The sequence below is a fragment of the Buteo buteo genome, chromosome 15, assembly GCF_964188355.1.
Source record: "Buteo buteo chromosome 15, bButBut1.hap1.1, whole genome shotgun sequence".
Lineage (NCBI taxonomy): Eukaryota > Metazoa > Chordata > Aves > Accipitriformes > Accipitridae > Buteo > Buteo buteo.
In genome coordinates, this window is record NC_134185.1 from 8,889,462 (window position 1) to 8,915,270 (window position 25,809).

Consider the following 25,809-nt stretch of genomic DNA (forward strand, 5'->3'; position numbering starts at 1 on the left):
TTTCTGCAAAAACCTTGCTACTTCCTGAATGTCACTCTTCAATCCACATGGAATTAATAAAACAGAGCTGGAGAATTAAACTCAATACTGAAAACAAAAGGCAACATTAATGGTCTCAGTACAGTTCATAACATGAACATTTAAAGATAAGAACACTATTCTTTTCCTTAGAAAGGTGAAAACTAATTCCTGGGTTTACATATGCATTTCCTCTAAGTACATTTCATTTCAAGCTATAGGCATAAACTCAACATAGGATTACACAGTGGTGACAAGTATGCACCACACTGATAAAGCTGTATAAAGGATTTGTAAAATCTGCTAGCTGATGGCACTTGCAGCCAAGCCCCTTCAATTTTTGGGGCTCTGGGAGAACAGATATACCCTTTCAGTAATAAATTTCCCTTCCAATAAAAAGGTGTTTACCCCAAATTGGAACAAAATTGATAAAATTGAGCTTTTCCATGGAACAGAAATTTTCAAAATATTTTGTTTTGGGAGAATGAAATGGAATATTTCAAAAATTCCAAGCCACAGAGCCAACTGACTAAATATCTTAGACAGAAATCACACCAGACCATGGATTCAGCTGCTCCTATGAGTGGGGAACTCCATAAACCAGCAGGGAGGCCCAGTTTGCCCGGCTGGCAGACTGGAGTCTGTCAGGGTTTTCCGCAAAATTAATGTGTTCCTGCAAAATGATTTAATTTCACTGTATCAGAATTTTCCACAGAAAACCAATCCGTCAGAACATTTGTCTAATTCTATTGTTCATGCTCTACATAGGAATAATTTATTGTTTGTTTGCCAGTGGCTTCCGTACTCTTTTGCAGAATTTATGACCACACCACGACGGGTGTTGCTATTGGGTAACCCAACAGATAAATCATCCACAGACCCTGAAAAGCAATTCCTCCCATAGAAGTACCTCTAGCAAAGGGGAAGGAGATTGGAAATGGGATATTGGGGGATATAGATTATCTCAACCTGTAAAACTAAAGTCAAATAATTATCTTTCTCTTTGCCATTGTTTATGTTTGCATCAAGTACTGTACTCTCAATATCTGACAAATCCCATGTAAAACAACACCTTTTCAAAATGTACTGAATATACATGTTAATTCCAGAATTAGTTGAGTTCCCTGAAAAGATATTTAAAGTATTTGTTTTCTTTTTAAAGTAAGAAGATCCCCAGGTAGAGCCCGTCACATTGTATGTAGAGTAATATTTTCATATTTTACAATTTGTTACTAAAAGTTACTTCAAACACATACTTGAGGAGGATGGTGTAGGTGAAGATCCAGAGTTCAATCAGGTTTTTGGTTAACAGTCTGAGAAGCGCAGGAACATCCCTGACTCTGTGGAGTCAAAGAGTCAAAGGACTTGCTAACTTTGAGGCAGTCAAGATTTTACTGTAACTGCTTTAAAGTCTTACTCCCCTTAGCCCAAATTTCTCCAGGATTTCAGAGGCCAGTCTTGGGATCCGCATAGGTAGATCAGTGAAGCGCATCCCTTGGGCCAGAGGAGGCTGATGTAGAGGAGGTGGTGAGGGTCCCCATCAGCTTGCTCTGCACCCCATGTACCCGAGAGCAGCGCTGGGGCTGACCTGCAGCCACCTGCTTAAGAACAACTTTATTTACTTTTGTTCTAAACTTGCATCATCAACTGAACACTTCTCACTCGTACTCATTTCAGTTGGGTTTAACTAAAAGAAATGGCTGATAAGTCAAGAAACAGTGCTGACTCCCCACTGCCAAAGTGCAGCTGGAACACAGTAACCCCAGAAAACCAGACTGCTCCTGGAGTTATCAGATCAAAGTGTAAAAAAGTGGTGAGAAGTCAGACAGACTAGTTATGAAATATGCAGATAAAATGTTGTTTGACCACAGAACAGCTTTCAGAGAGAGGTGAAAAACAGTTCAGGACCAAACTCACTTTACAGTGTTCAGCTCCGTTCTGTAAAACCATTAGTCTCATCAGACATTTTTTCCAAGTAATATTTCTCTTTTAAAACCAAGGCCCTGAATAAATGCCATCACTTTCTTCTCATTAAAATCCTTTTAACTTGTGCAAAATTTGTTAATCAGCTACTGTTCCTTTACAGGAGACATATGTCACAATAGAAGCAGAGGCAGATGGAAGAAGCACAGTATAGATGGCAAAAGTAAAATACTTAATGCTCAACATAATGCTTTCTCATTTTAAGTAGTCTATATTTCAAAGCTGACAATCAAGTACTATTTGACATTAAACTGTACAACAGGATGTTTTTAGAAGCATTCATTTTTTTCACATTGAAATACACTTTCATTGTCTCGTACATTAAAAAGTATATTCAAGCATCCTGCAGATTTTAATTATTATTTTTTTAAAAAAGAGAGAATATGCATTATATAGCATACTTGCATGCCATTCTTAGGCTCAGTGTCATAATTACTAAGAATTACAGAAAGGTTTACCAATAGGCTAAAACTCTAACCTTGTCTTGGGCAGCTTCAAAAGAATGAAACAGAGCCCAAAGCAGGGTTCGGAGATGAAAAACATAGGAAACCCTGGACCATATTTCTCTTCAGGCAGAAGTTAGAAAACTTGTTGTGAAAAGAGAGTCTCCATACAATTAATGCCTATGAATTCCTCATAAATTCCAAAATTTACAGCAGAGGGCAAATTGGAGGTAGAAGCAGTACAAATATTTAAAGATAAGGACTGATCAAAGTAAAGTTCACCAGACATTAATATAGTTCTTTTTAAACTCCTATGAGTTAGGGAAATAATATTTTTCATCATTGTTATATTTTAAGGGTGCAGTCTGGAGACTGGTGAAACACATGTAGCAGTTTGGGATCAGACTTAATTCCTTTCAGTCCCTTTCAAGTATCTGAACCACAAGAGCAATGCTCATATAATAAGAAAGTGAGAGAGGTGAAAGAAAATCCCTGGAAAGGCTAGGAAGCAGTATTGGGCATGAACAGTTCCGGCAGGTCGTGAAGGAAAATAAAAAGTTCATTTGGCCTATGATCAACAGAGTAAGACCTAATTCTTTAGATTTCCCAATTGTAAATTATTGATAAAACTGAAGGTCATGTATGCGACGTGGTGCATTCTTCTGCAAAGGAATGTCTTGATTCATAAAGATACATTGAGCATTTTTATTGATAGTCTCAGGACACTAGGAACAATAAGTTAGAAGCAAAATCAGAAGCACACTTTCTTCATCCAGGAATCTGATCTAGAAGCCAAAACCTATGGTGTTATTAACAGTGACCAGGACTAAGACTTTGGCCCCATGCTTTGTGCATGGTTAAAGAACAGAGAACGTCTGGACCCTAGAAAACAGGGACTTGTAAAGGCAATTGTACCTCCCACTTTGAAGCTGATAGAAATCTAGCCAGAATTACAAAGATCTTTCCTCAGTGACCTCATCATCCTATTCCAAGAGTGGGCATGGAACACAGGTCTCTGAAATTCATGAAGGTAGACTCTGACTTTTAATTAATGTAAACAAAAAGTGAAAAACATTTTTTCCGTATTTGCACAAAGGGACTCAGCTACAAAACACTGGCTGTAACGGAAGTACACTCTCTTACGGACTTCATAAGGTACATTTGTCTGTTTACCTGTTTTCTACATGAGATGATCACAAATACATTCACTTAACTGATCCTTTTCTTTCAATGTCTTCCCAAGCAGTAAATTATACTGCATCCATAGTCCTCTAAAGTGTAAGTCAGCTTCCGCACGATAAAATTAATGAGCAGTGTTGCTAAGAGCCAGGTGTGCCAGCCTAAATGAAATGTCTCGTGGAAGCTTGGACTTTGGACCATTAACCATGGCTAATTGGTATGGCTATTTTATACACAGAAACAGATGTCCCTCCAGAACTGAATTCATTTTTTTAGCATGCAGGTACCAGGAATTACTTTAAAACAAACTTTATACACTACTCTAAAGGCTGTCGGACAACAGGAGTGGCAATGTTGATTCTTTCACCTGTTATTCTGATTCTATTCAATAATATTGCTACTCACTATGGTGGCTGAAGACAAGAAAGAATGTCTATTCTTTTGCTGCAACAGGCTAAATTTGCAAGACCTTCCTACACATGTGTGTGGCTAAATGCATAGTATCTCTAAAAGTACACAAAATATGCCAAAGTACTTTTTCTTTTTTTTTCCCAAAAACAAAATGCTGCCTTTTTAAAGTGCTCTGGGGAAAGAAATTGAAAGATGCCAGATGACAAATGCTAAGTGCTCATTGCTTAGCAAACATGCTGAACAAATATCACAAACCTGCAAAGCCATTAAGTACAGGAACTCATTCCACTGAAGCCCAGAGCAGGAAGACAAATAAAGGACTAGCACTACACTCATGATAATACAGTTCAAGGCAACCGAATTGTATCTAAATTGAATGGGAAGAGACATTTATTGGTGCAACTATATTGTTACACATTGCTTTATATTAAGCTCACTTTAGGATAATGAAAGGAGTCATGACAGAAATGGAACTACATTATGAAAATTAACATGACAACAAAATAAACTCTTCTTATGTAAAACTTTCATCTGCTATTTTTACTTTCCTCTCTGCAACAAAGGAATGGACCATGCATTCAAGTAGAGTCAATTACCATTCTGTTGTTTTACTAATATTTAGCATCCTTAATCATTGAACCATCAGACATTTTACAGTGTTACACTGCAAGCTAACACGCACCGTATACTTTACTATCACTTACATTCAATGTTACTGCATATGAGAGTAAAACAGAAGGTGAGAGAGTTGTCATAAAGATGTGTGGAAGGCTACAGGTAGGGAGAAGACATGCATGTCTGGCTCTTTGCCAAAGGCAAACTACATAGAAAATAAGGAGCCTGCCAAGTTCATCGAAGCTACAGGGCCTGTCATAATGAAGAATTTAGGCATAAGCCAAGGGCACTTGTCTGAAAGCAGAAATGATTTACTTTTGCCGCAGCAAAAAAGTTTCAGGTTCTCAATAAAGGGGAATTTGCACAGGATAGCATACCTCACTTACAAGGTATAGTAAATTTGTTTTAGCAGTTCCACCCATGTACTACCTTGATACACAAATCTTATGTTTTGACAAAGTCAATTTATAGCTCTGTTATTAAGCAACAGAGGATGATTTGCAAAAGGTAAACTGGCTACCTGACCAATCCAAAATTTGAATCTAAGAGTAAACCCTTTTGGACACATACTTTATCAGTACTTAAAATGCCATTTAGTATGTTTCAAGGAAAATTCTCTGAGATTTTAAGAGCTTGATAATGCAATATTCTGGCTCTCTATTTTTTTATGAATGATAAAAAAATATTTATGAATTGTAGAAAATGACTCATGAAAAAATGCTGGTAAAACACTAACTCTTAAATTAAGTAAATTTCTATTAGTGAAGTCAAAAAGCTATGTCTGGGGTTGGGACAGAAGATTTTGCTTCAGAATATGGACCTGCCAGAAAATGTCCCTATGCAGAAAATAAAAGTAAACAGGAGTGAGAATATACCCTTCACATCAGTTAAGGATTTATTTGAGGAAAGGGTATTTGAGGAAAGGCTTCTTATACCCAGAAGGACAAATGTGGATTATGGCACAAGATTCCAGGTGCTTCTCCCACCTTAAGAAAGATGCAAGTGAAAAGTGAGAATACCAAGTCAATGCAAAGCTCTACCCATATTTAGTGATGGGATTCAAAGCCTAGGAAAAAGAGCCAGGAGATAATTCCTGTGCTGTAAGCGACCACAGTCTGCGTATGAGAATGCATAGACATTCTCCAATAGATTTATGTGTGAAGAAGTTTAAGAAGGGGAGAAAGAAGACCAGAAATATATAGGTGGGGGAGAGTAGCTGAAGCTGAGCATGAGAAACATAAATTTTTGAGGAGGCCATGAAAGGCAGAATTAGACACTTCTAAAAAGTATCATCAGCAAGTTACTTGGACCATCTCCAGGGCAACAACCCAACCACATCAGGTGTTTTTGAAACAGAGGCTCCAGAACTTGTTGGTTGAAGGGGACTCAGCACCAGTGTGCAGTGGCTTCCAGAAGAAATAATCAAGCAGATGCTCAGGCAGTGTTGCCTGCATGAGACACTTTTCACTGCCTATGGGACTCTGTCACCCTGTTCGCGTCCAGAAACAGCGCATAGCCCACGCTCAGTGAGACCACACCGTATATCCAGAAGCCCCACTGAGGGCAGGGCGATGGTGAGCACTCAGAGCATCCTCTCCGATCCGTTTCTCCCTTTGGACCTCTCTTCAGAGAGCTGCACGTCAGTCGCCCAGGGATGCAGAGCACTGTTTATCTGGAGGCGATTACACATCATTCTTCCCTCCACATGCATGGTGTTGCACCCGAGTAAAGCCTCCTTGAGAGGCTTCTGCTTACTGCTGTGAAGATTTTTTATGTTTTAGCTGCCTTTGAGGGGCTCTGTTTGAATGTCTGAGTCCAGGCCAGAATAGCCTTTGTTCTACACTTCCATAGGTGAAGAACCTAGTGCAACACACTCAGTTCCTGATGCCTAGGTCACTGCGAGCTGTTTGCTCCTGGCATACCATAACCCAAGGATGCGCTGGGTCACCTGGAGGTCTGCAAGTCAGAGCTAGAATTGCAGTGCAATGCTGTCTAAACCGTGTCACTCTTCTATCACGGCTACTGCTGCCAGGGGGCCCAAATATAAAGCATAAACTGCAAGATTAGAAACCAGCAGCTAAAGATTTTTGGTCCTGCCTGTGAAAAAAAAGAAAAAAAAGGAGATAAAAAAAAGAGTATTTCATCTCTATACTCTCTGGCAGAGTTAAATACAAAACCGCCTGTTGTGGTAAGTGGTCAAGTAAGGTTCAGAAAATCAGCACAGATTCCTCCTGCACAGATAAATGACAAGATATGGATATGCTGCCCTCACACCCACATCATTCTTGCCAAGAGTTCTGGAAAGTGGTGTACTTAAGCATTCAGACGAAGGCCAGTGTTTACTGGAATCTGCTGTGAATTGCAAGAGGATACGTATATTATTAGGCCTCAGAACATTCATTGGCTCCATCTGGGGAAATAGTTTCCATACTCTCAATGCAGGCTGTAGCCCCCGAAGGAAATGCTGCAAAGAAAACCATTTAAATGAATAGGAGCAACATTTACCACAAAGCAAGCCAATAAAGTCACAAATTCGACAATAAAATTACATAAAGTGGGCTGCTAACCCAGAGCAGTTCCAACCCAGAGTTGCTGTCAGATAACTTCCCGAGGCAGATTTTGTCCCAAAGTCACTGTTAGAAGTGGCTGTGGATTTAAATTCACCCAGCAAAAAAAACCCCAAACCGAAATCAAACAGAGAACACAGGGTTGTAAATCCACATTCTTTCCTAGTGCTACTATTTCGGTCTCTTTAATAAGTCCTTGTTCTGTCATATAAGGTGGTAACACTGGCTAATGCCCAGGTAGCCCTTTTCTGATGTTCAACCAAAGGCAGCTGTGGGTCAGGCAGGGGGTCTCAACAGCCTGGTTTGGTAAATGACACTGGAACATCTGTCAACAACTGGCAGCCTTCTGAGCCCCACCTGGAGAAAGTCCCTTTTTCCTCACTTTTGTGTATCCTTGTCATCGTGTGATAAATTGTGGACTTTTCTGTCATTGAAAGTTTTCAGAATTAAGTAGTCTTTATTCAATCTGAGAAACTGCAAACATGTTCAGGCAAAACTGTAAAAACTAATGATAAAAATACAACAGAAGTTTCCCAAAATTTTCTGGTTTGTGATAGATCTGAACCCACAGCCTGTGATAAACTGCTGCTGACCTTAATAATCAGATTTTGGCTTTTCAGCGCAAGTCCATTTGATATTCAGTTCAGAAATTAAGCATGTGAAAAAATATAAAAAAACATAAATTATAAGACCAAGCGTGAATCTGAGTATGTGCTATCAATGAGCTCAGGTAGGACAAATGGATTTTCAATATTTAAAGAAAAAAGGCAAAACAGAGCCTTAACTGAATTCCTTTTCCAATCATTTATATATTTGGACATCAAAATTTTTTCCTGTTATGGACAGAAGCTATTCTTCTCTGCTTTCATTAAATACTAGAACTCAGATTTTTATACAGTATACCTGATGCTACTCAGTAAAAATATTTTGCATTCTGCATAAGGGGTTGTTGTAATCTAACCTACATAGCAAAGAAGTATGATTCTCTGTGTAACTCAGGTATCTTAGAAAGCACACATACAACTGAGATTAACTGTTTTTAGTTTAAATATGCAGGTGGTAACAGTGCCTGCAAAGCTTTGCTTGTTCATTTGAGTGTACCATGTTGGAAAAGAAACCAGCAAAATCCTAATCGCAAAAATGTCAGGAGAAAGGTTTGGTTCTGCTTTTTTTTTTTTTTTCCTTTCAACTTCTGTCAGTTATGCATTCTTAAATGAAGGAAGGTGCATACATACATAAAGTCACTTTGAGACATTACATAAAATAACAGAAGACCAGAGAGTGACAAGCATTTTGGAATTGCAAGTTGTTTTAATATGAGAATATGTTTTGAAGTACTGTAACATTTTTCTTATACAGAAATCGATTTCTGCAGTATTTTTGTTTTAACTTAGCACCTTCGGTGCACTTTCTATGCTTCTTGGATCTGAATTCTTTCTTTTTTTCTCATTCAGTGAAACCAAGACAAATAGCCATTAGAAGGCTAGATCACTCAGTTAACAATACCATTCATTTATAGACTCTAAGAGCAGGAGGAATTTCCCCATGAATAATGCCTTACTGTTGAATTAACATTAAGAAGTTGAAGGAAAAGAGTCACCCCTATCACAGTTTACATTGGAAAAGGCAGGTACATTTACATTTCTAGCAAGCCACAGTATTATACTAAGCCTATTTGAATATATAGGGAATAGAAGTAGCTAGGCACATTTTATGGAAAGAAGTGTCAACATGGGCATATCAGCCAAGAAATACTTATATTCTTTCCTTCTCCTCCCTCCCTCTCTTCACCCACCCCAGACATTCTGTAGTCTTAGAAGTTTTTATTTGTTTATTTCATTTTGTTCCTTAGGACACAGATAAGTTTTCTAAATAAATCCATCTGCTCCATAATTGTTGCTTATTCTCACACACAAATGTATGTGGTCTATGTCCAGCACTGATTCTCAACATTAGCGTAGGACATGGGATGAGAAAAGTGACTATAAAAAGAACAAGAAATTAGAAATCTTAAGTTTTCCCAATCCATTACTTATTCCCCTCACTGAATGCATTAGATAATGATTGGTAATGATTTAATTTGGCCCAGGTTCTCAAGTGTGTGTGCCAAATATCAGTGGCCTGATTTTCAGAAGTAAGAAACTTTCTCCAAGACACACAGACATATTCGAAGAATATGTAACATTTTTAGCAATGGGCAAAAGTTGCAATGTCTAGATCTGCATTTAGACCCCACCAAAGCTAGAATTCAGTTTGGATCATACCCAAATTTTGGCAGTTATTTGGAAATGAGCTCCCATCAGATAAGAAAATAACATTGTCAGAAAAAAAAAACAAACCCAAATCCTGTTATAAACTTCATGTGTTTGCCCTGCCAAGATTCTCCCTGAGTCAAGCAGCTCTTCATCATCTGTAATGTCTAGAATATCTTTGTACAGTTTATGAATTTCTGGAGGGGACTCCCTGAATCTCAGATTGCAAACTTTGAGTGTAGAGCTTGTCTTCTTTCTCTGTCATCTCTTAAGTCCATATGGAAAGAAAACCAGTAGCAGGTGACAGGATAAACTCTTACAACTGTCAAGGAGCAACCAAGAAAAGTCAAATAAATGCTGATGAAATTAAAAATATGGAGGCTGAAATATGAAGTCGTTAATGTGTTAAATTCATCAGTGTGATGGTATCATGAAACACTCTCAACATTGACCTGTGATTGTGGAAGCCCATCTGCCCTAAATTCCCAGCAAGCCACTTCACAGTCACTCGTCAAGCTCCCTTAAGCAGAACAACTGCCTTTAACCAAGTATGATTAGAGGAGGCTCACAGAAATTGAGAGAACCTCAGGTTAACTCTGTTTCAGACAAAAAGATGTCTCGTGACCCTACACAAGCCTAGAAAGCAGTCCTGGTGCTACCAATGAAAAATGAGTATAAAAAGTGGTGCAGGCATCTTTCAGTTGATACACTATTTGAAAGGACTGTGTGTGTTTACATAAACCCCCTGGTTCCACTGTCTACACACGTTTGTCTATATTATGGATGCAGAAAGAGGGTATGAGGTGCTCTCACTGAACAACAAAACTTTTTTAAACCATTGCTTTACTATACAGAATATGTAACAATGGAGAATAAGGTTGACATTATTTGAATTATAACCTTTTTGAAGTAGAGGATGTCATTTTCTGTATATTTAAATAGTTACTAGCAAAATAAGAATGGTTTTCATTGTCATTTCCAGGCATTATGAGTATAGCTATATGGATCATAATTATAAACCATTGGCTCATAGTATTTTTTCCGAAGTATTTCCAAGCCATTTTCAAAAGTATATTATTAAAATTATAATTACAAAAAGAATGCTTTATTTTTTTTAATTGTTCATATCAAAGCTAAATACTTACTTGGAGAAGCATATTTATGACTAAGTAGTAACCCCTTCATCCCCCATATTTATACAACTTAACAGTCATGCCACGTATCATACACTTTGCATAATTTAGTCATGTCCAGAAATAGTTGAGCAATGTGCTGCATAAAAATATCCCTTAAAGTGTATCTTGAAGTGTTTGTTAATAGAATTAGAGGGTCATTTCCATCGAAATGCTGGGTACAGCACTTGTAGACCTATCCAGTCTATATTAACCAAAGCAAGTGTGAGGAACAGGATACCTGGCAGTTGCACAGAGTGTTTCATAGGCTATGACAAAGCTTTCTCTACATACATGTTTTTAAGATTAACATGAACTGAGGTCTGCACTGCCACAACTATACAGTGATTATTCCCCAGGCTAGAGAGTTTAAACTCTATAAACCCTGTGGTTAAACATTTGGCTGCAGTGTAAACATATCCTTAGGGGCAAGATCTCACCACATGGATGCACAAAAGTCAACAGGAATGTATCAGTAACATTAAAATACAGATCAGATTTGTCCATAAGATGTTGGCCAGAGTGTGGTCCTTAACAGAATGGAGAAAAAAAGTACATATTTAAGCCTAATTATTTCATTGTGTTTATATTTTGTTTTGAAAACACCAAATGGATTAGCCCATATGGACTTAATAAATATGATTTCAAATTGGACTCATTTTCAGTTATTCAAGAGTGAGAAAGCATCTTAAATGATAAACTTTGAATTCTGTACCTTATATGTAAAGGTTATTCCAGCACCAGAAAACTTTTCCATTGAGAAATTCACTCCTAAAAATCCTTTTCTTATTCTAAGATTTAGAATTATTCTAAGATTTAGAATTATTCTAATTTGCTATTATTATTTAGAAACACTCTAATCTACTCAAGAGTGAATTTATGTGGCAAAGTACATACACAAGAAAAATACACTTCACGATGGAAACAGTAACTCAACTCTAAGTATAACATAGCCAGGGGCACCATTATAATCGTGAAAACCTCACTTGAGATGTCCTGTCTGCATACACACATTGATTTTTAAAGACCAATTCACAATCAACAAAATGACAGGTTCAAACAGCTTATACCACAAATTCCTAGCAACCTAAAGAATTAATTCACTTATCAAGAAGACTTTAATCCTGTTTCCAGTGCTTATGAATCATAGTAAAATCCATGATTTATGAGATGAATTGTATAATTTGCAGTATAGCTTCTGTACTATGAAAATAAAACTGTAGGGTTGGACGCAATATGGTTTGACTCATTTGGTTTAATCAAGCTGTAAATCTCTGGGACTCTATAGAGCCAGCTCCAGCTCAGATCTCTTAGAGTACCTCTTTGCTTAAAGGCTCAAGGTGGAGGCCACATTTATTTCCAATCTAGATTTATTTCTTCTAATGCCATGTGCTTTCAAAATGGAAAAACATTACTTTGCCAAACTGAGAAATGTCCACGATTAACCCTGCACTCTTGTATGTTAGCTTTAGGAAAAGGCTGTAGGGTGCTTGTTGCTCAGAGTCCTGCTCCTCTGTGTTTTGGTTCCTCTCTGGAACGCACCTTAAAGCATTTCTGTAGGGTCAGGTTTTGTGAGATAAGATAAAAAGTAAGTAAATTCCTGTATCTCTGAGGGCAAAGAGTGTTTTGCTGCAATGGCAATGCAAAATAAAAAGAACATTCCAACTTTTGCTTAAATAAAAATGACCAGAATTTAAGCAAATGGTACAAAAATATGTCTGCCTTCACTGTCTTCAGTAACATGGCTTTGATTAGAGCGTTGAAGAAATCTGGTGGGGAACTGAATTATGTGAAGCATGTATGCCTTCTTTTTTTTTCTGAAGTGGGACTATAATACTGACAAGCAGACACTGAAAAGTGGATGTTTATAGCACGTCTTCGAAAAACATACTTTCAGCAGACAGATTTGCCAGAGGAGCAGGATGTGATCCCCCATTACCGCAGCCCGCTGCAGTCGGTGTCATGTAGCGGGAGAAGTCTGACCCACAACACACCAACCTCCGCCGGATCGTGGCCGCAGCTGCCCTTGCTGTAGATCCTTTTCTTCTGGTCATCGTGAAAGGAAATGTTGTACTGTTTGGCGATAGCCTGCTCACTGCTGACAAACTAATCCCCCATGGCAAACTGCCTCTCCCCCTAACAAACACGCTCAGGCGGTGTTTGCTGTCAGCTGAACAAACCCTGCAGAGCTCATACGTACTGTATTTTGAACTCTGGTATTAAAAATGGTCTAACGATTTTCTTCACTTAGGCTCCAGTGGAGCTGAGGTGATGTCAGTGTCTTTTTATTATTGTGCTGCTAATAATCTCCACAAACTCCAGAGCGCTTTCTTTTATTAAAAATTGAATGCAGAAAAACAGATTCGTATAATCCTCACAACTTCATATAAGGAAATTAAATTGCCACAAGACCCTACATTCTGGTGGAAAAATCTAATTTTAGGGGCAGTCCAAGACAATCCCTGGCTTGCCCACAAGTGCATGAGATGAATAACATCACTTATAATGCTCTGCTTTCCCCCGCACGGTCTGGCTGTGGGCTTCTCCCGTCACGGTGCAAAGCCCCCTCGGGGAAGCAGCAAGCTGTCAAGCTCCTTCCTAGTTGTGCTAATCACATCTGACTCTCATCAGATGAAAACAGAGGAGCCCTGCACAGACGTGCCGTGGAAATACCACTGATAGTATGATGGGTAGATATTTACGTTCCCTGACAGTGACAGGCTAAGGGGGGGGTGCAGGCAGAGAAGTGTTGATTGGAAGAATAAATAAATTAATACAAATTAAAAAAATAGATCCAGTAGCCGACAATGTTTAGCACAATTATCTCTCACCAGGATCTTTGGCTCAAGTCTTTGTCAAATATGAATTGCTTCTTGGTCCTGTCAGACCGTTTAAGTGAGGGGAAGGGTTTTGTCTCTTTGCTGAAGTTTGCCTTCTATGCAAAGACAGCAAGATACTTGCAGGTCCAGATATAAAAAATTATTACCCTGAAAAGCAGTCAGCCTGGGCAACCATAAGAACTGGTACCTTATCATTATTCCTAAAACCCAGATTTTTGTCACAGAAGTTTTTACCTCTAATAGGGAACCTGTCACTTTGAGCAAGGAAGACTCGAGGATGCAGGAAAAAAATTGGTGGTTCTTTATCTACCTTTTACACACTTGGGATGTTTGCGGTTTAATATGGCTCAGTATTTCCTCCAACTAAACATCTAACATTTAATGGGGTGATTTAGTTGACAGTGAATGACAGGTCCTTGTCAGGGTCCCTATCATGTTCCCCTGACACAGTTAGCATTCACCTCTCTTATATTGTTTTCTAAAAATTAGGTGTGAATGAACTAGTAGAGTAGGTTGTGTTTTTTTCTTGTAGAATGGGGTGTTCATGCAAAAAAAAATCTTAAATTTACTGATATAAACTATTTACTAACTTTGAGTTAGAGATAAAAAAAATCTCTTCATGACAAACTTTAAGGCAGATATTTACAATCTGAGAGGATACTAATCCATGTAATATATACAGAGTTTTCAAATGTAGTCAAATAATCTTTGAGTGTTACACTCTTAAAAAAAAGGAAACAACAACCTTGGCTATCATTTGATTTTCATATTTTTCCATAACTTTCTACTGTTTTAACTTGGAGACAGTAAATTTTACTTGCTAATAATTGTGCCTGGTCATGTTTGAGCATACATTATATCTATCTGGGGAAAAGAGTTTCTTAGGTACAGGATTTGTAGGGGAGGAATAATAACAGCTTACAAAAGGCAGTGAACCGCTGATGCAAAATCCTCTTATTGTATAATAAATGGTGAAAAGGCTTAGACAACTACTTTCACAGTCAGCTTTAGTCATTTGTCAGCTTTATTTATGGTTTTCTCACCGTGCAGAGTAGGAATAATCTCCTGCCTGATGAATGCGAATGGTCTGGATTAAGGGTTCTGGGGCAGGAAGGACGAGAGGAAATAGTGAATTACTGGCATATGCAGAGGTTTGGGCTGGTGCCAAGTGCTGTGCAGGTTTGGGATTACAATGTAGTTCCCTGTTTTTCAGCAAGCTCTTCTGCCCATGATTGCATTTGAGTTTGCTGTGCAGGTTACCTCCTTCAGGGGCTCAGCTACATCCCTGAGTGAAACACCTCCCTGTCAGAATTCAAATATACTGTGGGAAACAGAGGAATTTTATATAAAACTTATCCTGTTGCTTAACAAAACAGTAGATTCCCAGATGTTTTTACAGCACTAGATGTTTTGTATATGCTACTCATGTCACTCGGTCTTTGCAAATTAAGTGCCCTGGCATCTCCAGCATATAAACCCACATATTCTTAAGGCAATAGGTTTGGAGTTAAACATCCTGATGATATTTTTGTGAGCACTATACTTTATATCTCAGACTAAACATTACTTGAACAGGGATTTTATATGTGTTTCATTCCATTTTATAGTCTTATGACCACCAGTAAAATTGTCAGTCATGATCTTATATCAAAAAGTTTGTGAATTTCAACTGAGAATACCATGTCTATAATTATATTGGTCAAGGAGAGATGTGAAAGAGATGTGGGAACTTGAAAAGTCTACCCCATGTCAATGGAAGATACATAAGCACTTTTACTATATAATCCACAAATTAACAATATGAAAATAAATCAGCAAAACCGTTAAAGTTACAACATAAATTTTGCCATTGATTTTATAAGGCATATTGCATAGTTCACCTTACACAAATGTTTTACTTGTCAAAAAAGTTATGAATACCTTTTTAATTGCAAAATTTTCAAAAACATTTGCTACATACTGAACCATAGCTAGTGTTTAGGTTGGACAAACATGTAATATTCACATGCTAAGCATGATCACCATTTTGAATTTGCTTTTCCAGCAACACAAAGTGTACACTTAGCCATAATCCTTTTGAGGACTGAAGAGCATGGTATGATAAATCCCATCTTTCACACATTCAGTACATATTTTTTGAGAACAAGTCTCATAATGGATGTTGCAAGTCTGGCTCATGGGTTCATTTGTCTTTCATAGATCAGAAAGGCCTGATCCAGTGTCTTATCCATGAATTAAATCACAGCAAAAAAACCTCAGTAATTTCGGTAAATGGACACATTGCAGACTCAGGCTTCTCTATTGCAACAGCTCTGCCAGTATGTCTGTAACTATTGTTGCAAGCACAAAGTTGTGCAAGCACAAATGCCTTAGTTCAAACCTCAGGTTAAAATCAAGCCTTTCTAGATATTAAAAAATCTTGGAGTAAAGATAATACTTTCAGAAACAGACAAGTCATTTGAATCCTATTTTCAAAAATTATTGAGAGCCAGGTCTGAAATGGGCTTAGGTGTCAAAATGTTCAGGTTCACAACTGCAAAAATTGAGCTAATTGCCAGCAATTACCTGTTCTGAAAGAGGCATCATACAGCAATTGAAGAGAGTTAAATACTTAACACCCATGAAAGAAATGCACAATATCCAGCTCATTGGAAGGAGAAATACAGAAACTGCCATTGAAGAGAAGGGAGTACTGAAATGCAGATTCCTCCCGCCTTCTTTTGGAGGGGGGTGGTGGTGGTTTGTTTGTGGCAAACCAGGAGTTTTTGACACATTTTCTTGATGAAAACACAATCACAAGACCCAGCATTTTGAGTACAATGTACAGATATACACTGAGTGGTTTAAGTTCTGTAATATTCTTGTAAGAATTAAATTCCACAAACATCACTTTATTTGCAGCAAATATTATGAAGATAATATATGGGCAAATTTTATCTTGGCATTAATGTGAATATTCATGGTAGAGAGAGAAAGGGATCTTGGGAATCAAAACAATCACCTACATAAACAATGCGATCCAAAAAGCAAAGCTTTCAGAAAATTATTTGAACCCAAACTGCATATAAAATATAGATCTACCATGAGACAAATGGTTGATTTACCTAAAGGATTAAATAGTTGTCTGATTTCAAGCAAGAAACTTTCAAATGGTAGGGGTGCCCTTAAGTGTCTTACTGATCTTCTGTAATCGGGCAAGAGCATTTGGGATGGAAGAAACAGAGTTATTTCCACCCTGAGATTTGGGGGGAAAGACTAATGAATGCCTTCATCAGTCAAGTTGACAGGACCAAAGAGTTTATTGATTACTGTTGCACGCAACTCAGTAGAGACCTGGCATGAGCTGACCAGCAGCAAACACTGGTGCTCTTCTGTCTTACTAACAGTTTCTAGGGGTTATAATGGGGGCTTTTGCAGGAATGACATCTCTTTTCCCAGTTAGACATGAACTGGGAAAGTCCATAGAAACATGAAAAGGAAATTCAAACACTTAAAATCAATCAGTTAAAACTAGTTAGTAATGCTCAGACGATCCCAGGAGCAGTTCCTCCTAAGGTATGAATACCTTGGGCAAATAAAGCTAGTAGCGTTGGTCATGCCACGTTCGTGTCAGCTCAGCCTTGTCTTTTTGTGGCCTCCCAAAGAACATTTAGACAAAATCATCAATTCAACACTTCTTTCTGCTTTTTCCTGCCTGTCACCCTCCCTTTCTTCCCCACCATGGGGATTTTGTAGAAGGTACCATATGCTCTTCTTCAGTTTCCCTTGCTGGGGGCAATCACACCCATCAAGCCACCATTTGACTTATGTGGCCTGTCACTCTGAAAGGACTGCTTCACATTATGGCAGTTCTCTGAATAGCAAGTCATATGTTTTTTCTTTTGCACAAGTCTTTTTTTTTTTTTTTTTGCTTTGCTTTATACATATCTTTATTTATAAAGACCCACTGACATTGAAATGAGCTTCTAAATAGAGCGGAGTCTCAGATTGCTTTGGGGAAGGGACATGTTTGCTTGTTTGTTTGTTTCTCTCACTTTTTTTTTTTTTTTATTTAGCTAGACATTCATTTTCCTATGTAAACTGCCATTCCCAAGTCCTTTTTCTGTGTTTCTCATGGGAGAGTTTTTGCCTCAAAAAGTGAAGGAACACACAAGCTTGTAGCTGAGATTTAGCTCTGATGAATATGGAGTCAACCCCTGGGAACATAAAAGTACAAGGTAATTAAGACAAAAAGTCAAGAAAAAGAAAGACCAAACAGGAAACAGTGCCTTAAAAGAAGGATTGAGGAGACTGGCCTTCTTTATTCGGGCGCAAGAGAAGGCTAAGGAAGAGCAAGTTTTCTGAAATGCCACAGGCTGCCTAGAGGTGTGAAATCTCCTGACTTGCGAAGTGACTAGGTGACAGTCAGGGATGGTCTGGGTATCCCGAGCTGCCTCTCAGTGCAGAAGGTAGGGCTGAGTCAGAACCAGCAGCACTGCCTAAGCAATATTCCCGGTCCCCTTCCCAGATAAGCAGTTGCTGCCCAGCCTCGGCAGGAGTCAGGAGTTGCTGCCTCCTGTAGGGCTGTGATGCTGCTGACAGTAGTTGGCTGGATGGGAGCAGGAGAACCCAGATTGCCCTCAACTTGGAATTTTTTGCCTCCCACTAATGCCTCCCCAGCTGCCATGTGCTTAATACCTGCTGGGATGCCATTTTTGGCCCCGAACCATAGCTTGTGTGATCTTTTATGATCCCTTTCTGCTCTACAGACATATGAGGCAAGAGTTTCAGAATCACTGTGATCTACCTGCCCTGCCTTGTGACCTAATGATATCAGCGTTTCTTCTAAACACTAGCTCTGAAGCTCAGAATTTACATTTGATTAGAGGTTGTTCTACGGCTCTGACTCTTTCAAAAACTAACTCAAAATTTTCAGCTATGCCCTTCGGAAGATTTTTTTTTCCCAAATCTAAACAAGTTAGAAAGTCTTTCCCTCCTTTTTTGCACTGAATATATGCTATACTATCCTGTGAGGCCCCTTCATTACAAAACAAACACAAATGCTAACTGGAGGATGTAACACTTTCCACAATGAGTGTGAGATGCAAATACCTGCAGAATCCTCCTGATGTTATACTCCACATAAAATACGAAAATTACTTGGAATTAGCTAATCAATTCCCAGTTCATCCATTTTCTCAATGATTTATTTAATTCCTTCTGACTGTACATAATTAAAGGACCCAGATTCTTCTTTTTCTAACAAGACTGGCAAAGGCACCCCTTATTATATATGTTCTAACTGTACAATATTTCCATTCCCACCTTCTCTCCTTGAAATACACTGTTTGTTTTCACAAAGGGTCAGAAGTGTCCCCAGGTGACAATGGAGCATCCCTTTCCTTCTTCTTGGAGAGCTTCTGTGGGAGCTGGGAATAAACCAGACCACCCAGAATCAGAATTTTAAAGAAAAAGATCTCTTCATTTGAAGAGAAGCTTATTACAGGCTTCTTTCCAAGTAGGAAGTGACCTTTAAAAATAATCTTTAGCAAACCACTCACGCTTCGCTAACTTAAACAAACACTATAGCTTTAGCTAAACCAGAGAGTATATTTCCTTCCTGCTGATTTGTTCCCAATTATGCGTTGTAACAGAGGGGAAGTGGAAGATCCTCAAAGGAAGTAAGCAACAGATGCAAGATGTTTGGAAAGTTATTATAATTTGTGTAAACATTACCCTGGAATAAGCCAAGCATTAGCCAAATTAGGGGTATCAATCATTCAGAACCAACCTTTTTGTCCAGCAAAACTGATCCATGTCACAACACAGCTACTTTTTCAAAACAAAAGATAGGATCCTGTGAAGTCCTGAAGTCCCTTTGCTCCCACTGAGTTCCCTAAAAATTGAGAAATGCCCTGAGAAGGCTGCGATTCAGCATGCAAACAATGGCCTCTCCAGGCTGCCCAGAGCGAGAGATTCATGCTTATACACACCCTTGCATTTACGTGGGAGACCACGGTTCTTTTTCTGTTCAGTAATATGCAATCTGTTTGAAAACCAATGACCAATTAAAAGAACTAGGTAAATATTATTAACCTTCTCCAAAGACTTGAAATTGGTTGGAAATTTGTGGAAGCAAATGGAAACATGCCAAAACATTACTTTTTGTTTTCAGTACCCAGGAAATATTTCTAAGGGACGCATGAAAGGTGACTAGGAAAAGCTTTTTGTCAGCAGACTGAAGTTTACTATGGGTCCTTCGGACCTCCCCTGGGATAGCTTTTTTCCAGAGCTTTACATGTCAGAAAAGGTGGACACGGTGCTCGAAGGGCATAGGTAAGTCCGTACAGCACACCGAACGGCAGCTCAGCCTACTTCCAACGAGCCAGCTTGTCTACTAAAGTCACTCGGCTGCAACAGCTCGAATTAAGACTGGTTCGTGCTTGTGCATGCTCGGGACCTTGGCAGCACCCTGGAAGGGGGTTCAAGGGAAGCAGAAAGCCTGGCACGCTCTGTCTCTACAGCATGGCTTTCGTCTTGTTTGCAGAGCGGCTCCCGGGTGCCTCCCCAGCGTGCTGGGAAGGGCACTGGCAACGCGCTGAAGAAAAGCTCTTCAGATTGCTTGTGCTCTGAAACACAGGTTCTGGCAGTGCCTGCAGCTACCCTTGTGGTCTGATAGTCTCGACAGCGAACAAGCTTGGGTTTTTGAGCTTTCCAGGGCATATAGAATACACCCCTGGTAATTAAGGCATACAAATCTTACTTATAGGAAATCCTTACTCTTTTTCCAGTAGCAGTGCAAACCCCTGTGGAGTGAAATAAAACAAAACTAACAATGGCCTTGTTTTTCCTACAGGATTACCTACCATGGACATCTCCAAATTCACCCACGGATTTCTCTGAGGCTCTAGACCACCAGTGGAAAACTGCAGATTGACATACTACATTCTTTAGCACCAGCAGAACTAAGGTCTCGTATTTACTACAAAGCTAAATCAGTCTTAACTCAAATACAGGTCCTACAGCAAGCCCTATCCGTGCATGGAAAATTTTAATGCATGTATATAAAGGAATATATAGCTATACTAGTAAATCAAACAGGTCTAGATCCATTTTCTAATCAATGGGCACAGAACAGTCCACGTCAAAGCTGTTAAATTCCCTTCCTCTGCAAAAGCAGGATAAAGGGAAAAGACCTTAGGGTTGGACCCAACAGCTGCTTGGGAAGAGGCTGGTAGTGTGCCAGGAGGCATGGGCAGACCTCACAGCTAAGCAGAAGGGAACAATCATGTTCCAGTGCCCAGGCATATTCCCAGACACTGTTTAATTTACCAGGCTAAAGCTTATATTTATTTTGCATCTGTGTATCTATATTTATTTTGAAACCAAACCCCATTTTGTGTAATGTCAGTTTTAAATCTTAAGTGTATCCATCAAACATTATGTAATTAATAACAAATACACAAAGCCCATTTCTTTTGTTGAGTACAGTGGCAGAGTTGTTACTCTGAGTGTAGCACTGAACCAGATTTCTTCCTTGTCATTCCCTATCTGTTTCTCATTTGATAGATTTGGTTGCGATGGGTTTTTTTAAAGCTAGTCAGGATTTCTACTTTTTGGGGGGGCTCTTTTCCAAAGGAAAAAGCAATCACAAAGCATGTGTGTGTGCCTGTATATGAGAGCACGCCCATATGTGTTTGACAAACATTAAGTTCTTGCTAATGCAATAGAAACAGGCAGCTGGGGAAAACAAGGCTGTCCTGTGAGTTTGTATAGCTCTGCCTAAGACAAAGCTGCTTCAGGCACTTCTGTGTTATTAGATGCCAATGAATGCAAAAGGGGAATTTGCCCTTCTTATTCCCAAATGAACAGAAAGCCTGGAGCTCCAACAAAGAGAAAATCATAGGAAATTGAGAACTGTTAATTTGGGTGCTAGTGAGGTACTTGGTTTGGCTATCATCAACTCCTTTTTTACAGACCTGCTATCTTGCAGGAGGTGTCCAATGGTGATACCATGGCATTGCATATCCATGCTGACCACTGCACATCAGGACGCTGCAATTTCTCACTTGACTGAAGACGTGTCCGTCATAGTCCAAGAGGTTGCTACCAATTCTCTATAGGTCACTGGCTTAAAAGATTCTGGATCATGAGTAACTGAACACCACAAAGCCACAAAATCATAACAATCTGCAGCTGCTCGGAGCACTTGTGAAATAGCTGAGAGGTCCCAGTCTGGTGAGTCAGATTTCCACATCAAGATACCTGCTGCCACAATTGGAACCTTTGGGTAAATTCTTCAGAAAACAAATGGTTGGAAACGTCACAACCTTTCCTAAATTATCTGAGTTAGAGAACACATAGCATGCAGAAAACACAGGAGAGCTATGGGAGAGTCAAGGTAGCAAAACCAGGAGTGTTTCTCTCTCTCTTGTTTACCACCCATATAGGACCTCAGGTTTTTGCATTCCAGGTCTGAAACATGCCAGGTCTGGGGGGCATACCAAATGGACATTATTATCTGCTCTGCTAAGTAAAATCATTGGAATTTAAATAAGATCATATTTATATATAGTTTATTTTCTTTTCATCAGTCTGAACACATTTGCATATGGCACAAACATTTATTCTCCCCTCTAAATTAAAACCCCTGAAGTAAAATGTGAATATGAATTCTTCTGAAGCTGTTGTTGCTGCTAATTCTCCTGTTGCCCAGGTGAGATTAATTATTTCCCTTTACTATACAAATGGAATAGCTATCCAAACCAGAGATGACCACAGGTCATTTGACAAAACTTGCTATCATGAAATTTCAAATTTCTACACATATAAAATAAATGAAAAGGCAAAACCCCAAAATACCTTGAGAGATGGCCCTTCCTTTGGGAAGAGGCCATGACTGACCTCTCCAAATCACTCAGTTGTTACCCCTGCACCAAAGAAGCCAACTGCTGAGTTTCCCTACAGGATCTGAGCAGCCTAGGTAAGAAACTATCAACAATTGGCCTCTTAGGGTAGTTTTCACTTGTCAGGATCCTGCTGCTTTTGTAGGTGACCCTATCTCATCCACAGCTTATGAAATAGGATGGAGATCCTCCTGGAAACTTCTGCGACTTTTGGCACTGCTGCCTCCCACCTCCATCACTTCTTGATGGCAGATGCCATGAACTGCATTGTTCTACAAACTGCAGTCTTCTCATGCCTGGTATTCACTATATTTGCAAGATTCTCGATTAAACTACTAAGGTGACAGAAAGTCTCTACTTTTGGTTTTAAGAACATCTTGGCAGTGGCACAAAAAATATCCTGAAAACCTGCCTCTCCTTTATTTAAAATGTGAGCAAGCACCAATACTTTCCAGTTATTGTAACCAGGTGAAAGGTGTGTGGTTGTTGTGGCTATCTCTAGGAAATCCTGACACAAGGCAAGGAGAGATGGGAAAGTCAACTAAAGACTTTCTCTTCCTTTATAATATCTGTTATTATCAGGAGTAGCTCAAATCAGATAATTAAGTAGATTCACAGCTTTAGGATATTCCAAATTACATCTTTTCTTACCAAAATCTCTCCTCTAGCCAAGGAAATATGGAATCGTGATTTAAATATCCTACATGCAAATTTCACAGAGAGACCAGATATCCTGAAAGACCTTCATTTGGTAATGGATACACATCTAGTTGACTATAATCAGAATAGAACTGTGAATAGATTTTTGCACAGGGTCTGCTTTGTTTGTTTAGCATGGGTAAAAACCTATGTCCTGACAAAGTGCTCTCTGGTGGCATTTTTTTTTCTTTACACACGTTAACTTTTTTTATCCTATCAATGGATTTCTAACTTCATAATACAATCAACATTTTTTTGTAAGAAAACTTCAAGTAGATATTTTTTTCAGTTAGAAAGCCTCTTATGAACTTAACCTTTTTTTTCCCCTCTAGAATAAATAACATTTTTAATAGGCCAGTTCTGAAATAATAGAAAAAAGATCTAGATTATGCCATTCTATATATTTTAGGAGGACAAAACATTTTTTCCATCAACAATTTCAATTTACCTAAGAAGTTTCCCCTCCTTTATCATTATAAGGGCACAGATTATTAGGACTGAAATTGTCCAGATATAGGAGGGATGTATTATAAGAACTGAACTGTGATTAGGGAACTCATATTTTTGAGAGCTAGGAAATGTTACTCTAAAAAAACAGTGAAAAAACAACAGACATTGTCACAATCAGAATAAATCATTCATCTTGATTTGTTCTTCCTCTGTTTTATGTGTAAAAATAATTCAAAAACAATTTGGAAGTTTAGTAACAAAGAGTAATTCCTATTTAAAATACTTTGGACTTTTTAAAATAGTGCAATATAAAATTGCACTATACATATATATTGCAATATAAATACTTAGGACTTTTTAAAACATACTGCACTTCTGAACAAATTAGAACTGGGCTTTACTGAACCCGGTGTTAAAATATAGTAATGATATTTAAAGAGAGAAGTCTAAGTTTCATCAGTATAAATCCATTCTTTTATCCCATATTATCTTATGGTAAATCTTGCTAATATACAAATTTAGGCTGGATCTAGAGTTTTTCTTGTGGATTTATATTTTCATTTGTATTTGGCCAGCTCTTTCCTTGCAAAAGAATGCTAACTTAGGGATCAAGTAATACCAGGGATTTCTTGTAACTTCCACTTACTTGCTTTTGGATTTGATTGGAGCATATTATTTATTATCTAATATATAATTTTTGTGTTTTCCAAACCTATAACTTCTCACAATGCTGTCTGAATTGTACAATCATACTTGTTAAATTTGGTCTTTGGTCTCCCAAAGAGAGATGGAAAAATTAACTAAATATATGTTTTGATAAACAGAATACATTAAGTATAATGGGGAACACTTTTACATTTGCTAATTAATGTAAAGTAATGCTATAGCTATTTACAGTCTGATTGACTGTTTACCAAACACCTGCATACTTGTTCAGTGTAGGTTTTATCAGACAACATTGTGTTCCGGAAATGTTTGATTCAGGATGCTCTTGCATTCATTAATTGATATCTTTCTTGGTTCACTTCTAATAAATATTTAATTAGCTTTTTAATTAGCTTATTTGCTAGTATGCATAAAGACATTCTTGAGGGAAAACAAATATGTGGTATTTACAGTTGACTAAACTTATGATTGTAAACTGTCTGGGAATGTTAAGAGTCAAGTCTTAACTATACTTGTGTGTCATTTAATTCTAGAAATTGGATTAGACAATCTTTTAAAACGAGACAGCCATTGCCCTTGGATGTACAAGATGATGAACTGGTAGTGAAAAAGCTTCTGTTTTCTGGTTTTAAGTGACTGATATTTTGAAAAAACAGAAAGTGCTTCACTTAGCATTTAACATAATGATAATATTGAAGAATTTCAAGAAGCAGAGGAGAAAAAAGCTTCTATCTGTAAGAAAATGTGTATGAAAATGTCTGAAATTAGAAAAGGGCAGTGGCATAGCAATCTGAGTCTCCTGTTTTGGCAGTGTTAATTTTTTACTGTGTTATGTTCATTTACAGACCTCAAATTCTAGAGATTAATCTAGATTCTCTTATTTTTACAGACAGTTTTAGATCATTTAAAACTGAACTTGCTCACAGTGTGGTAATGCATTAAAAATCCAACAGCTTACAGAGATATAAAATCCACCTCACAGTCAGTGTTGTCTTCAATAAAACAATTTTATTACTGACACTGATGATGATTGTCACCCCATCCTACAAAAAGTATGGAGGATAAAAGGGCTGAAAGAAAATGTTTATACTGTTGTACATAGTCTCTACAGCACTGCAGGAATTTCCCACCTTCCTTTTCTTAATAAACTGCCTGTTGAAGAACTATATAAAATGAGACTTTCTGAGTAAAAGTGGGTAACTCCTTCATGTGATCCCTCAGTTCTATTTGGTTCATCTTCAGAAGTGATTCTTTCTGAAATAAGGCGTCATTTGCCTTCTAACTCTTGGCATGAATACATTCCCGGGAGCAATGATGGTTTGACCTATTTTAACTTGCTGCTGGAAAGACCTAAGAACAAGACAGCTGAAACAGCTCAATTTGCAAACTTAGTAGCCCCCTTTTGCTCAATCATTTTGAGTCATGATTTGAATCCCATGCTGTGAGGCTCTAGCTGACATGGTCGCTAATGCGAAGATGAGGAAGTCACCACAAGGATGCATCAAAAAAGCACAATCGTTTTTCTTTAGAATGAGGCAGACGGTATGGCTCAAACCCGGGAGCTACCCCTGGGTGGCCTCAATGTGAGGAGAAAAGGAGGAAAAATGGGGAGGAGAAGTTAGCGGTCAA